We start from the raw sequence: 17878 nt of genomic DNA, 5'->3' as shown, positions 1-17878 counted from the left end.
CTACACTACTCATTAGAGGCCATGCTGTAGCAGCGACCCACATACAAAGTAGAGGCAACAGATGTTAGCTCAGGGCAAATCTTCCTCAGAAAAAAAAAAATCAGACTCTGGCTTCAAGATTGGAGAAAAAGCCCTTTCTGTCCACCTCTCCTTGGGAAAATCATCTCAAAATAAGATGGAAAATGAGAAACAGAAAAAGCAAATCCATCTCCAATGAAACAAGAAAATAATTCATCACCCCAACTCTCAATATATGAGGACAGAAGGGGGATGCAGGAGTGGAAAGTAACAGAGCCCAGGAAGCTGATACCTAAGTGTTGGCAAAGTGAGATACCTGTCCTTCTAAACCCAGCAAAGTTGAGGCCTGGAGGCATAAGACAAAAGAGGGTGAAATGTGAGGTCAAAAAGAGGGGGAACGGTTGAAAGCTTGTATAAGGAATGGGTAGACCCCCATGGCCCCTCCCTGACACCAAAGCAAGAGGAGATTTATATTCTGGGAAACTGACCTAGGGGTGTTACACTCAGGAGCCCCTGTCAAGAGGACAGCTGGAGTGAAGCCCTGTAAGGAAAACAGGAGGGTTCAGTGAGAGTTTACAGTCTGAATAGAGACCTGCCCCCCCATTTCCTACCCTGCTCCGCGTACTCAGGCAGCCAAGCTTATAGCTCTTCGCACAGGAGATTAGAGGATTCTTCTTTCATAAACTGGATGGTTCTGAGGGAAAACTTTCAGATAATGACAAATGGTCCTTCCATACAAAAAGTTAGTTTATACCTGTTCTCCTCCAATAAAACTCCATCAACAAGCACCACCATCCCGCTCCATACACACATAACTTTCAATCACCTTTTAAATGCCCTATGCTTAAATATGAATGGGCAGTCAAAGATCATTTGTCATTTGAAGAAAATCTCTAATGTGAAAGTAAGAAACCAAATCACTAGACACAAAAGTAGAAAGAATAATACATGAATTGCCACGTACCCTGTGAGCCAGCTTCAAGTTATCAACATTTTGCTAATCTTGTTTTATCTATCTCTATTATCTTTGTTTTTTTTTTTTGGGGGGGGGAGGGATGTGGGCTGGAGTTTTATAAAGCAAATCTCAGATAAATCATTTCACCTGTGAATATCTTCCAATGGAAACATTTTTAAAAGCAAAGTTCTTTGTTACCATTTAAACTTATAGTGAAACATTTTAGATGTCAATTTAAAAATATGTGAGGGAGTATATAGTTTCTCAAAATTCTTTTGGGGTGGGAGAAGGGTACACAGGCAAAAAAGTTTGACAATCACTTACTGCACCTCAGCATAAACACACACCATTAGAAATGAAAAAGGGACTGGAACCACAAATGCAGAGAAGGGTTTTTGGTTTTTTCTCATTTTTTTTTCTTCTTTTTAAATTACATGTAAAAAAGTACAGAACATACTGTCATTTACTTTGGGATATAATTTTCTCTCTCTCTTTCTCCATTGTGTATTATCTCAACCTTAGAGGTTTTGTGTTTCTTCAGCAAAGAAAAGAAGTATGAGGGCCCCTGGGGAATGGAAAGAAGGTAGGACCTCCTTCCTCCAAATCCCCATTTCTTCCTTTTACTCTGACCATCCATAGATACAAACCGCCACTGCTACTGCTGGGGACCTGGGTAAGACATGCTGGATATGGTCCAGAGTGATCATCGTCAGTGACAAGTCACTGTTGTGTGCCCATGTGTGTTAGGCATATATTAGGAGACAAAATAGACACAAATTCATGCCCTTATAAAACTTATAGTCAAGAAACAGAAAACAAGCAAAATAAATAAATAAATCACCTTCTATTTTATGTGACAAATGCAATGAGAAGTGATAAATGCAGTGAAGAAAATAAAACAGAAATGAGGAATGGAAGAAGAGCAATTTGGGATCTTAAATAAGGCAGTCAGGGAAAGCACCCCTGAGAAGACAACATTTGAAAAAAAGATATGAAGGAGGTGAGGGAATAAGCCATGCATATATCTGAGGGAGAAACATTTTAGGCAGAGGGAACAGCAATGCAAAGGCCCTGAGGCAGAAGTGTGTCTGGTGCATCTGATGAATAAATGGCAAGGAGGCCAATGTGGCTGGAACAGTTGGGAAGAGAGCAGCAAGTGATGAAGTCAGAGAACTGAGGTGTAGTGTTAGGACAGGGCCAGTATAGGTCTTTGTAGGCAATTAGAGGACTTTGATTTTACTCTGAGGGAGATGGGGAGACACAGGAGGGTGAGCAAAGGAAGGACATGACCTGACTTACTTTTTAAAGTGGACAAGCATGAAAGCAGAGACAGCTGTTAGGGTACTACTGTAAAAATCCAGGCAATTGCTCAACCAGCCTCTGTGCATGCTCCACCTCAGGATAAAGGAAATGATTTTGACAGGTACAGCAAGGAGAAGGATTGGGGTCTTTTCTAGTCTTGGATCTCACTGCCTTTGAACTAGCCTTTGCTCAACAGTCCTTGACCCATTTTCTGAAAGAATAAGCCGAGGCTTTACCAGGCCATAACCCCGTTCTGGGTCCTGGTCTTCACCTGTCCCTATGCCTCATCTGTGCTGGATTCCCTTCCAAAAAGAAGCCCCCAGTGCACAGGTGGCAGGAAGGAGGCACTGGGTCCAGGCATCTGTGCCCCACAACACTGTTTCCATAGGCATTGGCCTTCAGAGCCACAGGCTTCTGGACAGTTGTCATGGACAGGAAGATCAAATAGTCTAGCTTGGCGAGATTGGGGAAGGGAATGCACTGAGGACAGGAAGCTGGCATGCAAAGACTGCAGACCCCAAAAAAGTACTGGGCACAGGATTCATGGTGGGCAGGACTCTGTACAGTGAAGCTTCAATCTAAGGATACCTCCGGATTCCTACCTTGGGCACAATATGGATTTCAAGAAATTCAGCACAGGGGCCGGCCCCATGGCCGAGTGGTTAAGTCCGCGCGCTCCGCTTTGGTGACCCAGGGTTCGGATCCTGGGCATGGACATGGCACCGCTCATTAGGCCATGCTGAGGCAGCGTCCCACATGCCACAACTAGAAGGACCCACAGCTAAAATATACAACTATGTACTGGGGGGATTTGGGGAGAAAAAAGCGGGGGAAAAAAAAAGAAGATTGGCAACAGTTGTTAGCTCAGGTGCCAATCTTTAAAAAAAAAAAAAAGAGTGATTTAAAAAAAAAAAAAACAAAGAAATCCAGCACAACAATCAGAGGATGGGACTGGCCTATGATAGCAACTTCTCTGGGGGAGTCTCCCACTCTTCCTTCTGGGGCTGGGAAGCTCCACGCCTTTCATCCAGGCCTACCATCAGAAGTCTGCCAGCTCGCATGTCTAAATTACTTCTGTAAACTTGGCCTGTGGACAAGTCAGCCACAAAGAAGACCCAAAACACCAAGTAAGCCAGTTCTTTCATTTAAGTTGGGGTTCTGCTCAAAAGCATGCCTAAACAGACAACAATAAATACGTAAAAACAGAGACGCATGCACATATGTATGTGTACATACAGATACAGATATACATACCTGTATAGCAGACTTATTGTATTCACAGAAGATTTCAAGAATTATAGAAGATGAGTACATGCATCTTCAAAAAAATTAAATTGTTAAATCTAGATCAGTGGTTCTCAAACAGTGTGGTTTCAGGACTCTGCACATTCTTAAAAATTTTTGAGGAGCCAGAACAGCTGTTATTTGTACTGATTATATCTATCAATATTTCCCATATTAGCAATTAAAACTACAAGTTTTAGGGGCCAGCCAGTGGCGCAGCGGTTAAGTGCACATGTTCCACTTCGGCGGCCCGAGGTTCGCTGGTTCGGATCCTGGGTGTGGACATGGCACCACTTGGCACGCCATGCTGTGGTGGGCATCCCACGTATAAAGCAGAGGAAGATGGCAGGGATGGTAGCTCAAGGCCAGTCTTCCTCAGCAAAAAGAGGAGGATTGGCAGCAGATGTTAGCTCAGGGCTAATCTTCCTCAAAAAAAAAAAAACTACAAATTTTTTAAATACTTATAAATTCATTTAAAATTAATAAAGCAATAAATCTATTACATGTTATCATAAATAATTTTTTTAAATACTATATTTTTCAACAAAATAATTTAGTGAGAAGAGTGGCACTGTGGTACAAATCTCTTTAATACATGTCTTAATAAAAGATAGCTGGATTTTCATATCTGCTTCTATATTCAATTTGCTGAGATAATCCAAATCATGTAGCCTCTGGAAAACTCCACTGTATACTCTTGAGAGAATGAGACAGGAAAAGGCAAATAACTATACATTATTGTGAAAACACTTTTGACTCATGGACCCCCTGTAAGAACTCCTAGGGGTCCCTAGAACACAATTTGAGAACGACTGATCTGGCTGAAATAGAAAATTTTGAAGGAAAATACAAATAATTAAAATTTGATTCAAGAAGAAGGAACAAAACCAAATACACTAATAACCTTCAATAGAAGAAATTGAAAAAATAATAAAGATCTACCCTTGGTACCCTCTAAAATGGTTTTATAAGTGAAGTCTGCCAAAATTTCAAGGACCAAAAACAGATTATTCCTTTGTTGTTAAAATTTTCCAAACACAAAAGATAGAAAGCATAACAATTAATTCCACAAGGCTTACATAATCTAATACCCAAAACATAATCTAATACATAATCTAATTGCATAATTTAATACCCAAACCAAAGATAGCATAAAAATAGAAAATATTAGGCTAATCTTATATACATATACATATATGTACGTATATATGTAAAAATTCTAAATAAAATATTCATAAGTCAAATTTTTATAAAAATAAAATAAGGCTAAAAAATGTTTATTTGAGGAAAACAAAAAATCTATTCAACACAAGAAAATCTATTCATTCACTTGACTACAATAGTAGTTAAAAAGAGAAAAATATAATTATTGCAAATATCCATTTCTGATTTAAAAAACTCACTAAACTTGGAATAGAAGCAAACTTCCTTAAACAGATGAAAAGAGTATCTATCAGAAAAGAGTTAATAATATTCTTAATATTAAAACTCTACATGTCAAAATATAATGATGCACACCTGAAATTTATATAATATTATAAACCAATGTTACCTCAATAAAAAAGTTAATTAAAAAAAAAACCTCTGGAAACATTCCTATTACTGAGGGTCAAGATAAGGGTCACCAGTGTCACCACTGTTATGCAATATGTTTTGTAGGTCCTAGTCAATTCCATGAGATAAGATACACACACACACACACACACATATAAATATATATATATAGTGAAAAAGAAAAGAATAAATTATTTGCAAATAAGGTAACTGCATACTTAGATAATCAACTGAAAAACCACTAGCATTAATAATAGCGACTACTAACTTAGGCAGTTAGAAGACAAATATCAAAACACAGACATATGCAAACATGCACACATTACTTTCCTAATAACCAAATAGAAAATGTTATGAAAAAAAATCCTACTCAAACTGCAATTAGAATAATAAATGAAAACATATTAAAAACAAGAACCCCTAAAACACATAGAAGTACATTTATGAAATGTGAGATAAAAACTATAAAACAATCAAAAGTCCTAAAAAAGAATTGAAAAAATGCAGAGAAATTTGCCTAGATGAAAAGTTCCATAAAAATTAGAAATTTAAGTTTGTTGAATGACCATACAAAGGTAAATGACAAATGACAGGTTGGAAGAAATAAAATAGATAAAAGATTAATAACTATTATGTCCAAAGAGCTCTTACTAATCAAATTTAAAAAGCCAATAACCAGAAAAATAGACACCCTAATGATTAGTGAATATATTTTAAAATTTTGAAGCCTCACCTGAAAATCAAATAAGTACAAACTAAAACAAGATAATTTTTTTTTAGGAAGATTGGCCCTGAGCTAACATCTGTGCCCATCTTCTTCTATTTTATATGTGGGACGTCTGCCATAGCACAGCTTGATAAATGGTACATAGGTTCACACCCGGGATCCGAACTGGTGAACCCCAGGCCACCAAAGCGGAGTGCGTGAACTTAACCACTACGCCATCAGGACGGCCATTCATGTAGGTTAGAAAATATGAAAGAGTATAATTCCCAGTTTGGGCAAGAGTACAAGGTTGCAATACCCTGTTGTAAACTGGTATCATCTTTTAGGAAGGCAATTTGAAACACTTAGCAAAATTTTATTCAATTCAAAGAAAACAGTTGCCTATTTCTTTGACTGTAAACTTCATTCTCCATAAATACAACAGCTAACTTTAGAGGTGTTGTGAAGATAGCATGAATGCTTTGTAAACTGTAAAATGTACATACAACCCCCCCATATAAAATGATCTTGTTTTTAAAGAAAAATCCTACTCCAAATTAATGAATTTTATTATAATTTTAAAAATAGGTTATATGTCAAACTGTTGAAATTTGAGTCTTTCTAAATTTATCAAAGCAATGCACTGAAAACTTCAAAGAAGATCTTTCCAAGTAAATGATAAACTCCTAAGGTTTAGTGTGCCTGCCACCTCCTTTTCTTTCCAGAGACTTCCTAAGTAGTCAGAACCAGAATGGGAAGCAGGTCATAAAGTCTCCTGGGAAAAGCATGAGATTCCGAGACAGAAAGAACTGGCTTCAAGTTCTCTTCCTACTTAGCAGCAAGTGATTTGGGGCAGTTAAGTGCCCTTTTGCTTGTTCCTCATCTGTCAAACAGGGAGAATGCTGTTTCTTGTATATTAGAAGTTTAAATGAGATATTCCATAAAAAATTAATTGTTTTTATAATGCAGGTCTCCAAACTCTTTGTTTAAAAATTCAAAAAATATATTAAACTACTTCTTGAAGCACATTAAACAAAAAAAGGGGATTTCCTCAAGCCCTGTCCCTTCCAAACTTTCGGTTCTACTTTTAGTCTAAAAGTTTAAGGAAGATGATATTTTAAAATTTTTGTTGTGATTCTGAGAATGGAACAGCACCTGCACTGGGCCAGTTTCTAGCTATGAAAACTGGTTAACAGGTGTGCAAGACATACAGGCAAATGCTCAAGGCAGATCAAACCACATACCCAATAACAAAATGCAGCAAGACATTGAGGAAAGGAGAAGGGCAGGGGCCCTTGGACCTTACTTTCTGTCCAACTCAAATCCTACCAATATCTTTATTAGGAGAACTTGATGTTGCATTAGGAAGGAAGGAAGGGAAGAAGGGGGGAGGAAAATGGGGAAGAGAGAGAAAGAAGTGGAAAGGGAAAGGGGAGAAGGAGATAGAGATAGATACAGTGAGAAAGAAAGAAGAAGAAAGGAACCACAGATTCCTAAGAATGATTTGGTAAAGACCTGTCTAAGGCCAGGATCTAGTGATATATTCACAGGTCATCCAGATAATGGAGTCACCAAGTATAGACTTTAAAATTTAAGCAGGGGCCAGCCCCATGGCCAAGTGGTTAAGTTCCCATGCTCTGTTACAGCAGCCCACGGTTTTGCCAGTTCGGATCCTTAGTGCAAACCTAGCACCACTCATCAGGCCATGCTGAAGTGGCATCCCACATGCCACAACTAGAAGGATCCACAACTGAAAAAATACAACTAGGTACTGGGGGCTTTGGGAAGAGGGAAAAATATTTTAAAAAACTAAAAAAAGGAAAATTTAAGCAATATATCCAGGAAAGTGAAAGAGAATATTGTTATATGTTAATTAAATCTCAATAAAACCAGGAAAAATAAATAAATGAGAATATCGAACACTTTGGCAGAGAACTATTAAAAGAAACTACGTAAATTAAACAAATGGAAGTTCTGGGAATGAAAAACTCAATAACAGCAATTAAAAACTCAGTAGAGGGGCTGACCTGATGGCATAGCGGTTAAGTTCATGTGCTCTGCTTTGGTGGCCCGGGGTTCACTGGTTCAGATTCCGGGCATGGACCTGTGCACTGCTTATCAAGCCATGCTGTGGTAGGTGTCCCACATATAAAATAGAAGAAGATGGGAACAAATGTTAGCTCAGGGCCAATCTTCCTTGGCAAAAAGAGGAGGATTGGCAGCAGATGTCAGCTCAGGGCTAATCTTCCTCAAAAAAAAAAAAAAGTAGACAGGTTTAACAACATATGAGACATAGCTAAAAAGAGAATCAGTGAACTGGAAGACAGGGTAGAAGACAATACCCAAAATGACACAAGAGAACCAACAGAATGAAATATTAAAAGGAAACATAAAGAAAAAGAACATAAGAATGTAAGAGTCCTAATAGATTCGTGAAAAGGTCTAACATATATGTAACTGAAATCTCAGGAGGAGAGGAAAGACAGAATAGAGCTGAACTATGTTTGTAGAAATAATAAAAGAATTCTGCAAAACTGATGAACTATAACAAGCCAGAGCTGAGAAATCTTATCAACTCCAAGCAGGATAAATAGTCGTCCCTTGGTATCCATGGGGGATTAGTTCCAGGAAGTCCTGTGGATACCAACATCCATGGACACTCAAGTCCCTTACATAACATGGAGTAGTAAAATGAATACAGTAGGCCCTCCATATCCATGGATGTGAAAACTGCAGATACAGAGAGCCAATTGCATAAAGAAAACACACATAGACATGCCATAATAATGCTGCTCAGAAAGAAAAAGAAAAATCTTTAAAATGGCAAGAAAAAAAAAGACGGATTCCCTTCAAAGGAGCAACTGTTAAAATGACATCAATTTTTCAACAACCACCACCAAAAAAAGGAAACCAAAAGACAGTGGAACTAAGCGCTGAAAGAAAACAATTGCCAACCCAGAATATGACATCTCATGAAAATATTCTTCAAGAATGAAGATGAAATCAAGACATTTTCACCAAACTGAGCAAATTCCTTGTTGGCAGATATACACCTTGGAAAAACAAAACAAAAGAAAACAAAACAAAAATTCTTTAAGCAGAAGTAAAATAATCCCAGATGAAAGCACAGAGATTTAAGCAGTTATGAAGTGCAATACAAAGGATAAATACATGGGTAAATATAAATGAATAGTAACTATATAGAATATTGTCTGTATAAAATAACAATAATAATGTCATGTGGGATTTAAATATGTATAAAATAAAAATACACATGATGATAAAGGAATAAATGGAGTCAAAGTGTTCTAGGGTCCCTGTATTCTCTGAGAAAAGTTAAAGTATCAATTTAATTAGACCTTGCTGAGTTAAGGGAAAATTTTTTTAAATGCTTAACTTTTAAGCTAATGGTGGGTGAGGATGGGTAGAATTTACACACACACATACAATTAATCCAAAAGAAAACAAGAAAGAAGAGAAAAAAGTGAACATAGGCTAGGAAGTCAAATGGGTAGCAAACAGTAAGACTGTAGATTTAAACCTAAATATATCAATAATTGCACCAAATGCATCTTTTTTACTTTCAACTTTTCTATATAAGGATATAGATATGTCTCCTGTACATAGCAAATAGTTAGACTTTTTTCTTCATCCAGTCTAACAATCTTTGATTAACTGGAGGGTAAGATGGAAAAAAGATACACTATGGAAAAACAACAACAATAAAAAAAACACTAATTTAGGTATATTGATATCAAACAAAGTAGACTTTAAGACAAAAAGTACTACCAGAGATAAAAAGAAACACTTCATAATGATACAATTTACTATGATACAATGTACAAGGATACAGAATTCTAGATTTCTAAGTATCTAATAATAACCTAAAAACACAGAAAGCAAAAATTGACATAATTAAAAGGAGAATGTGACAAATCCACAATCACAGTGGGAGGTTTGTTTTTTTTTTTTTTTTGAGGAAGATTAGCCCTGAGCTAACTACTGCCAATCCTCCTCTTTTTGCTGAGGAAGACTGGCCCTGAGCTAACATCCATACCCATCTTCCTCTACTTTATACGTGGGACGCCTACCACAGCACGGCTTTTGCCAAGCGGTGCCATGTCTGCACCCGGGATCCGAATTGGCGAACCCTGGGGCGCAGAGAAGCGGAACATGCGAAATTAACCACTGTGCCACCAGGCCAGCCCTCACAGTGGGAGTTTTTAGCAACTCTCTTTGTACACGAGAGAACAAGCCAATTTTAAAAAAACAGAAATGACATAAAAAAATTTGAACAGGATGATTAACAGACTACCTAATTGAGTAGATCCAAGATTTGCAGAATATACACGCTAGGTTTTTTTAAGATAGATGTACTGAGATACAACTTGTGTATCTCAATAAAATTACCTTGCACATTCTTTTTAAATGCACACAGAACACTTAGAGAAACTGACCATATGCTTGGCCATAAAGCAAATCTCAAAGAAAGTTCAAAGATACGCTCATACACTGCTGGTGGGAATGCAAACTGGTGCAGCCACTGTGGAAAACAGTATGGAGATTCCTCAAAAAACTGAAAATAGAAATACCATATGACCCAGCTATCCCACCACTGGGCATCTACCCAAACAACTTGAAATCAATAATCCAAAGTAACATATGTACCCCTATGTTCATTGCAGTACTATTCACAACAGCCAAGACATGGAAACAATCCAAGTGCCCATCGACCATGATTGGATAAAGAAGATGTGGTATATATATACAATGGAATACTACTCAGCCATAAAAAAGACAAAATTATCCCATTTGCAACAACATGGATGGACCTGGAGGGTATTATGCTAAGCGAAATAAGCCAGACTGAGAAAGACAAACAGCATATGATCTCACTTATATGCGGAATATAAAGAAACACACGGACAAAGAAAATTGTTCAGTGGTTACCAGGGGAAGAGGGTTGGAGAATGGGCACGGGGGTGAAAGGGAGCACCTATGTGGTGACAGACAAGAAATAATGTACAACTGAAATCTCACAATGATGTAAACTATTATGAATCTCAATTAAAAAAATTTAAAAATATAAATAAATAATTTTTTTAAATGTTCAAAGAGAAAGTATGTTCTTCAGCCACATTTCATTTAAACTAAAAATTAACAACACAAAGATAATCAGAAAATTTCCATATGTTGGGAAATTTAAAAATATACTTCTACATAACCCATGAGTGTAAGAAAAAGAAAACTATAAAATATTTTTGACTGAATGATAATAAAAATAATTCATATCTAAATGTGTTTAGAGGGAAATTTATAATTTTAATGCATATATTAGAAAAGAAGAAACACTGAAAATGGATTATCTAACTTATGAAGGCTTTTAAAAAGAACAAATCAAATTTAAAGAAAGTAGAAGGAAGGAAGTAGTATAGATAAAATAATGAATTAATGAATTAGAAAACAAATTTCAATAGAGAGGATCAACAAAAGGAGAAGTTGTTCTTTAAAGACATGAAAGGGGCAAAACCACAAATAACGAATAACAGAATTTTTTAAAGGGTATGGTATCACTAAAGATCCTTGACACATTAAAAAGATAAATTTTATACAATTAACCTGGAAAACAGATGAAATGGACAAATATTTAGAAAAACAAAAGTTAACAAAACTAACATAACAATTTTAAAAAACTGAATAGTCCTGTAACAATTAAAGAAATTGAATCTGGAATTTAAAACTTTCCTGCAAAGGAAACTACAGGCCAAGATGGGTTTCCTGGCTAATCGTAGCAAATACTTAAGGAAGAAATAACAACAATCTTACACAAATTCTTCCGGACAACAGTAAAAGAAAGAACATTACCCAACTCATTTTATGAAGCCAGCATAACCTTGAAGCCAAAACTTGACAAGAACATTACAAGAAAAATTATAGGCCAATCACAATCACATAGATGCAAAAAGTCCTAAACAAAATACTAGCAAATCAAATCATCAATTATAGTGTAACACAAACAGTTTATTCCAGGAATGCAATCTCAGTTTAATATTTGAAAATAAATACATTTAATTAATCGCATTAACAGAACAAAATAGAAATATCATATAATCGTTTCAGTGAATGCTAAAAAGTATTTCCTAAAATTCAGCTTTCATTCAGGATAAAAACTATTAATAAACTATAAAGAGAAGGGAATTTCCTTAATCTGATAAGGGTTGTATTAGTTCCTAGAGATGCTAATAACAAAGTACTACAAACTGAGTGGCTTAAAACAACATACATTTATTCTCTCATGGTTCTGGAGGCTACAAGTCTGAAACCAAGGTGTCAGCAGGGCCATGCTCCCTCTGAAACCTCTAGGGAAGGATCCTTCCTTGCCTCTTCTAGTTTCTGATAGGCCCAGGTTTTCCTTGGCTTGTGGCAGTATAACTCCAATCTCTGCCTCCATTTTCACAGGGCCATCTTCCCTCTGTCTCTTTTTCTTCCTATAAGGATACCAGTCATATTGGATTAGGGCCCACCCTGAAGAGCTCATCTTGAATTGACTACATCTGCAAAGACTCTATTTCCAAATAAGGTCATATTCATGGGTACCTTAGTTAGAACTTAAACATATATTTTGGGGGGGGGGGCATGACTCAACCCATAACAAAGGGCACTACACACACACAAACCTACAACACACATCTTACTTAAAGCGGAAATGTACTTAATAGTGAAATGATGAAACTTTACCCATTGAGATCAAAAATAAAACGAGGAGGCCTATTATCCCCAATTCCACTTAACACTGCCCTAGAGAACCTAGCAAATGCAATATGAAAAAGAAATAAATGTTATAAAGATTAGGGGGAAAAAACCCTGTCATTGTGCCCAGACCATAAGACCTCTAATTTCATGGGAGTATGGGAGACCTCCATGGGGTCAGACAAATAAAGTGGTAACTGAAATATCAGCTGCTTCATTCCATTGAAGAAACAAGATTGCAGATCAAAACCAAGCAAGTTAGCTTCCTAGAACCATAAAATGACAAACAGAACAAAACAGATTCCAGATTTGCTACAATATATTATATACGATATGCAATTTTCAACCAAAAATTACTAGACATACAAAGAAACAAGAAAATGATTCATTTTTAAGAAAACAGCAGTCAACAGAAACTGACTCTAAGTAGACCCAGATATTCAATATAACAGAAAAAGCTTGCAGAACAACTATAAAGAAAATAACCTTGAAAGAAGCCAGAGAAAACAACATATTGCACAATGAGGAACAACAGTACAATTAATAACAGACTTCTCAACAGGAAAAACAAAAGATATTGGAACAATATATTCAAAGTGCTTAAGGAAAAATTTTGTCAACCAAAAATTCTATATCCAGTGAAACTATCCTACAAAATTGAAGGAAAACTAAAGACATTTCAGGTAAGCAAAAACTGAGAGAATTCATCACCAGTAGAGCTAGATTAAAAACAAAAACCAAAACATAACAAAAAAACCCTTAAGTTCTTCAGGTTGAAGGGAAATGACACCAGACGGCAACTTGGATATACAGTGAAGACTAAGGAGAAATGGTAAATTTGTGGGTAAATATAATAGATATCTATATTCTTCTCTTCTCTTCTTTAAAAGATATATGATTGTTTAAGGCAAAAATTATAACATTGTATTGTTGGATTAAAACATACATATACATAACAGATATAAAACAATTGCACTGGGGTCGGGCCCATGGCCTAGTGGTTACACTTGGCACACTCCGCTTTGGTGGCCCAGGTTTGGTTCCCAGCACAGACATATATCACTTGTCAGCAGCCATGCTGTGGCAGCGACCCACATACAAAACAGAGGAAGACTGGCACAGATGTTAGCTCAGGGCAAATCTTCCTTACCTTTCCCCCTGCCAAAAATTGCACTAAGGTAAATAGAAACATAATGTTGTAAGATTACTATATTTTACCCGTTTGAGTTAAGATAAAGATGCTTATTATCGCCCTAGAACAGGGGTTGGCAAAATTTTTCCATAAACGTCCAGATAGTACATATCTTAGACTTTGCTGGTCTTATGGTCTCTAGCATACCTATTCAACTCTGCTATTGTAGCACAAAAGAAGAATAGACTAAAATAAACTATCTAAGATCTGACTTTTGGAAGACAGAAAAAGAAGAGCAAATTAAAGCCAGAATAAGTAGAAGTAAGGAAATAATAAAGAGCAGAAATCAATGAAATACAAAATAAACATACATAGAGTAAATCAATGAAACCAAATGCTAGTTCTTTGAAAAGATCAATAACATTGATAAATCTCTAGCTGGACTGATCACAGAAAAAAAAAAAGAAGCCACAAATTACCAGTGTCAGGGAATAAAACATTAATCCACAATAAAGTAATATTACGAAAAACTTTATGTCAATAAATCTGACAACTTAGATGAAATAAATTCCTTAAAAGAACAAATTACCAAAATTGACGCAGGAAGCAAGAGGAAACCTGAATAGCCCAGTATCAACTGAAGAAGCTGAATTTGTAATAAAAAACAAGATCATGTAAAATATCCTAAGGAATCTACAATAAAACTAATAGAACTATTTAAGAAAGTTTAGCAAGATTGCAGGTTACCAGTTTATAAAAATCATTTGTATTTCTATAAACCAGCAATGAAAAATTGGAAAATGCAATAAAAATACAATTCCATTTACAATAGCACCTAAAGCAATGAAATTCTTAGGGATTAATTATTTAAAATGTGTGAAATCTGTACACTGAAATCTATAAACCATTGCTGAAAGAAATTAAAGATGAAAATAAATGAAGAAATATAGCACATTCATGGGTTGGAAATGCAATATTGTCAAGCTATCAATTCTTGTCAAATTTCTCAATGCAATTGTAATCAAAATTAAGCACTTTTTAAAAAGAAATTGACAAGCTGATTCTAAAATTTATGTGGAAATGCAAACGACCTAGAATATCCAAGCAAATTTTAAAAAGAACAGAGTTCAAAGATTTTATGCCACCTGTTTTTAAGACATACTGTAATCAAGATAGTGTGATATTGATACAAGGATGTACCAATATATCAACGGAATAAAATAAGGAGTAAAGAAATATACATACACACACACACATATGGTCAGTTTATTTTCAAAAAGAGCTAGGAAATCAATGGGGAAAGAAAAGTCTTTTCATCAGATGGTACAGAAAAAAATCAACCTTTACTTCACAGTATATACAAAAATTAACAGAATGGATCATAGATCTAAATGTAAAAGCTAAAAGTAAGAAACTTTTAGAATAAAACATAGGAGAAAATCTTTGAAACCTTGTAGTATACAAAGATTTGTTAGCTAGGACAAAAATAACACAAACCATAAGAATAAAAAGCTGATGAAGTGGACTTTATCAAAAGTAAAAACTTCTCCTCTTTGACACCTATCATTAAGAAAATTAAACAGCAAGCCACGGTATGAGAGAAAATATTTGCAACACATATACATAATCAGGATTTGTATCTGGAATATATTAAGAACTCTTACAACTCAATGAAGACAAACAACTCAATGTTTTTAAATGGGCAAAAGATATGACAATGTCATTTGTAAAGAGACTTCACAAAGACAGATGAATGACAAGCTAGCATATGAAAAGACACTCAACATCAGTTATCAGAAAAATAAAAACACACCCACTAGAATGACTCAAATGAAAGAGAAGGACAATACCAAGTGTTGGCAAGGATGTGAAGCAACTGGAACACTCACATACTGCTGCTGGAATATAAACCCAAACTGGTAAATCCACTTAGGAAAATTTTTTGGCAGTTACTGACAAGGTTAAATATATACCTACCCTATGACCCAGATATTCCACTCCAAGGTATTTGCCCAAGAAAAATGAACATATATTTACACAAAGAATTATACATAAAAGTTCATATGAGCTTTATTCATAATAGCGAAAAACTGGAAAAACACATATGTTTATCAACTGGTGAATGCATAAACAAATTGTGGCATATTCATACAATGGAACTCTACTAAGCAATAAAAAGAAATTAACTACTGATATACACAACAACACAGATGGATCTCAAAATCATTATGCTGTGTCAAAGAAGCCAGATAGAAAAGAATACATAATGTATGATTCCATTTTCAGTCATGCATCCCTTAACGACAGGGATACATTCTGAGAAGTGCATCAAGAGGCAATTTCATTGTCATGCAAACATCATAGAGTGTACTTACTCAAACCTACAGGTGTAGCCTACTACACACCTAGACCATATAGTACTAATCTCATGGGACCACCGTGGTGGTCCATCGTTGACTGAAAAATCATTATGTGGCACATGACTACATACAAACTTTAAAAAAATGCAAATTTATAGTATCTGAAAGTAAATCAGTAGTTGGCTGGAGCTGGGAGTGGAAGCACTGCAACTGTCAGTAAACTTTGCAAGTGATGGAAATGCTCTATATCTTGACTGTGGTCATGGTTACTTAAGTATATGCATCTGTCAAGACTCAATAAACTGTATCCTTTAAATGGGTGCAGTTTATTGTTCATAATTATAGCTCATAAAGTTAAAACACACACAAACAATGAGATACCATTAATATCCACTGAAATACTAAAATTAAAAAGGCTCTCAATACTAAGAGTCAGCGATGATAAGAAATAACTGCAACTCTCATACACTGCTGGCAGGAACATAAACTGATACAACCACTTTGGAAAATAATTTGGCATAATCTAGTGAAGACAAAGAAACGTATTCCTTATGATCCAGCAATTCCACTCATAGGCATATACTCTAAACTCCTGCACATGTGCACTAGGATACAGCTACAAGAATGTTTATGATTTTTTCCGTTGAAAGTAGCCAAAAATTAGAATTGACCTTAAAATCCATAAATAATAGTATGAATAAACTACAGTATATTCATGTAACTGGATACCATACAGCAATGACAATAAATTACTGCTCCACTTAGCAATATGGATGAATCTCTCAAAAATAATATCAAATGAAAAAGTCGGACACAAAAGATGTATCATGTTATGATTCCATTTTATAAGAAGTTCAAAATGAGGTCCATTTAAACTTCAGCTTTAGGAGTAAAGAGTGGTTATCTGCGAGGAGAAGGATGGAATTAACCACTGGTAAATATAAAACTAAAAACTTATTTAAAAGAAAATGAAAATATTTATATACTAAGATAGATTTCAACTTTAGGGACTCAGATCACATAATCTGTGTTTTCTATAAGGCAATTACTTAAAAGGTGGGAAATATGAAAGACCAAACAAATTGGAATAAAACTACCTAAGACGTCCAACAAGCTAAGCAATACCCATATTCTATCACAAGCTCAGGGAAAAAAATGTCCCTGTGTTAATGGAATACTGTTTATCTGAACACTCACTCTGATTCATTACACTCTACCTATAGTGAGTGTGATTAAAAGGTCTGCAGAAGACACGTGATACATCTTAATCTTATTTGCAAAATAATTCAGGTTACATCATGAATGAAAATGTTATCCAAAAGAAGTGCCCTGAATACAAACTTGTGGCATTAAAAAAAATCTTTTGGAATACCAATTTAGCATTCATGCCTGGTTACTGATTTACTCAATAGGGCTTCAGAGTATATGCCCAATTGCTAGATAGGTAGAAGATTTCTGTGATGTTTTCAGAAATACAATCCAAAGTCTCACTAAAATCACTATCTCATGGTTTCTAATATAAATTTACAGTGATAATACCAAATGAATATCATATGATCAACTCACATCATAACACCTTAGCTTCACAGAAAATTTAAATCCCAGATGTGAACTGAATTCTAAACAGAAACCATTTTATATTATGATTCTTAGTACAACAATAAAAGGGCTACCTGTGTTGACACCTTTGTATCTATTTAATTATTTCATTTCCTTTTAAATGCTTCATGACCACATTTAAATAAAATCCATTTTACTTTTCCTGACCCAAGTTAGTTGTCTGCCCAGATACAGTATTATCTCTACCCAGATACAGT

The 17878-nt window shown here is 35.5% G+C and overlaps 1 protein-coding gene across 4 annotated transcripts in view; it reads right to left on the bottom strand.

The window, feature by feature from the left end:
• PUS10 (pseudouridine synthase 10) overlaps positions 1-17878 on the bottom strand; it is a 71909-nt gene that overhangs the window by 34827 nt on the left and 19204 nt on the right. The window contains exon 1 of one of the 4 annotated variants that reach the window (XM_046661101.1): positions 507-543. The exons of the other annotated variants lie outside the window; for them this stretch is intronic. The gene's annotated coding sequence lies outside the window, so the exon portion shown is untranslated. Of the gene's footprint in view, positions 1-506; positions 544-17878 lie in introns of those variants that run through there. 4 annotated transcript variants of the gene reach the window in all.

This window comes from Equus quagga, chromosome 5, assembly GCF_021613505.1.
Source record: "Equus quagga isolate Etosha38 chromosome 5, UCLA_HA_Equagga_1.0, whole genome shotgun sequence".
Lineage (NCBI taxonomy): Eukaryota > Metazoa > Chordata > Mammalia > Perissodactyla > Equidae > Equus > Equus quagga.
The sequence above is the reverse complement of the archived record's forward strand: the minus strand, read 5'-3'. Positions and strand labels throughout refer to the sequence as shown.